The following is a 2,673-nucleotide window of genomic DNA, read 5'->3' as shown; positions in this document are numbered from 1 at the left end:
TTGGCGGTCGAAGAGTATTGGCGGCTAACAACCATATTGGCGGCAAAATGGTAATGACTGCTGAAGGATATTACCCAAAGTGGCCAAAGTTGTGGCCGTAGGAGAAAAGGAGGAGAATGAATGATGTGTCTTAGTGCTCATTATGATTTTCTTTTCTAAAATATATACAGCCCCTTGTGTAACTGACACACTGACTGACTGACTGACTGACTCACTCACTCATACTTTGTCATTTCAATATTTCATGATGAAAATGAAACGATGATGGAACTTCGCAAAGTTTCTGAGTCCGAATTTTATCATAGGCCGCATAGAACAGCCGCATGGACAAGTCAATAAGCAATAACTTTTTATGAAAATAAAGAAACCTAAGGCCAGTCACTCACTACCAGGTAGACCTGACAGGTAGGTACTCCTGATCAGATCCGCCTGTCAGGTCTACCTGATAGTGAGCGACTGGCCTAACTTAGCACCAATGCATACTGATATAGGTATACTTCAGGTAGCACCTGCACTCATTACGAGTATACTACATATTTAATACCTAATTAACCTAATACTTATCTACACATGAATGAGATTTGTACCTACGTACCTATACCTACATAGGTACTTTTACTTTCATCGCTGCGTCGCGTCAGTTGCTACTGTTCCTAGCAACACCCTATGCCCCCATGACATTATAAGTACCTGCAACCTGCATACCTATTAGCACAGGTGAGGTGAAAGTGCTGCTATCATCATTTGGTACCTGGAACATCCTCCGTTAAATTTGTCAAATGTGCCTCTCACTTTTGATCAGATCCGCCTGTCAGGTCTACCTGATAGTGAGTGGCTGGCCTAACTTAGCACCAATGCATACTGATATAGGTACTTCAGGTAGCACCTGCACTCATTACGAGTATACTACATATATTTAATACCTAATACTTACCTATACACATGAATGAGATTTGTACCTACGTACCTATACCTACATAGGTACTTTTACTTTCATCGCTGCGTCGCGTCAGTTTTGCTACTGTTCCTAGCAACACCCTATGCCCCCATGACATTATAATTAAGTACCTGCATACCTATTAGCACAGGTGAGGTGAAAGTATTGGTATCATCATTAATTTGGTACCTGGAACAGTGGAACATCCTCTGTTAAATTTGTCAAATGTGCCTCTCACTTTCATCAGACGAGGTGGCCGAGTGGTTAAGGCGTTGGACTGCTAATCCAATGTGCTCTGCACGCGTGGGTTCGAATCCCATCCTCGTCGCAAGATTTTTTGCCCGAGTTCAATTTTTTTAAGGAGGAGGAGGAGAAGAAGGGAGAAGAAGAAGAAGAGGGACGAGTAGAAAGAGAAAGAAGAAGAAGAAGCAGAGGAATACAGAGAAAAAGGATGAGGAGAAAGAGGAAGAAGAAGAAGAAGAGGGAGGAGGAGGAGGAAGAGAAGCACCAGAAGAATAAGAAGATGAAGGTGGAGAGAAAAATCTGGAAATCAATGTAGCAAATAATAATAATAATAAAAATATAAAACAAATAAAAATTCTTGTTCTCGGACTTTAAACTTTTCGTGGGAATTTTTTTATCAAGCCGATTAAGCCGTTTTGTTTCGTAAGCAACTAATATACCATACCTGTGTATGTGTAGGTGTGTAGACCCCGACAGGCGACAGGTAATAAAAACATTAGCTCTATAGGTACTGTATATTCAAACTCCTTTAAATAAAATTGGTATGAATTGTCTCCCTCTGTGAAAGAGATAAGTGAAGCGTTGAAAAATATACAAGTTGAAAGTTATATTTCACAAGTATTAGAGCTACACCTTCCTTCCCTCTCTCTCCCTCCTCCTCCTCCTCCTTTCTCTCTCTCTCTCTCTTCCTCCTTCTCTCCCTCTCTCTCCCACTCATTTCTCTTTACTCGGTATTAACACCATCTCTCTCTCTATCATAAATGCCTCCCTCTCTCTCCCTCTGCTTGGGAACCGGAGGCAGTTATGTTATTTTGAATATTTTGGAATTTTTCCAACTCGCGAAGAAGAAAAAAAAATGAGCGGAAAAAGTAGGAAAGAGAGGGAAGGAGAGAAATAGAGAGAAAGAGAGAGAGAGAAAGGGAGAGAGAGAGAGGGAGATGAAAAAGGAGAGAGATTACATGAGAAAAAAAAGAGGAAGAGAGAAGGGGAGAGGGATGGATAGAGGGAGAGAGAGGGAGATGATGTAGAAAGGAAAAACTTGGTGTAGTATCGATGTTTAATAAATTTCAGGGGTGGAAACGGTGGTATGCGTGTCTTAGGAAACCTGTCGAGACCGTTCCTGAAAACAACTACATAATATAGGTCGACCAGGTTTGGATAAGTCCTTCTATGGGGACAGACCGACCGACCGACCAACAGACTGACAGACACCGAAGCGAATACAATAGCCCGTCCCTTATACCTTTTTATTACTATTGTAATAATAAAGGAAGGACGGACTAAAAATGGAGTTTTCAAATTTCTTTGCGTACCACCAGAAATGCTTCCGCGTACCACAGATTGGGAACCTCTGATCTAGGTAGTTCTAGGTGCTATTTACCTAACACTAACTAGGTACATAATGTAGGTACCTGAGGTGGTATGTAAATAGGTAGGTATATGGTACTTACTACTTACTCATAATGATATCTGGCACCATCAGGTGTTCAACA

The 2,673-nt window shown here is 41.2% G+C and overlaps 1 non-coding gene across 1 annotated transcript; it reads left to right on the top strand.

The window, feature by feature from the left end:
- The first annotated feature begins 1,183 nt into the window (after positions 1 to 1,183).
- Trnas-gcu lies at positions 1,184 to 1,265 on the top strand. Its single transcript has one exon. It is a non-coding gene; the product is annotated as a tRNA-Ser (tRNA).
- Positions 1,266 to 2,673: the final 1,408 nt, after the last annotated feature.

Source organism: Diaphorina citri, unplaced genomic scaffold (assembly GCF_000475195.1).
Source record: "Diaphorina citri unplaced genomic scaffold, Diaci psyllid genome assembly version 1.1 scaffold1274, whole genome shotgun sequence".
NCBI classification, from domain to species: Eukaryota; Metazoa; Arthropoda; class Insecta; order Hemiptera; family Psyllidae; genus Diaphorina; species Diaphorina citri.
This window is presented reverse-complemented; position numbering and strand designations above follow the sequence as displayed.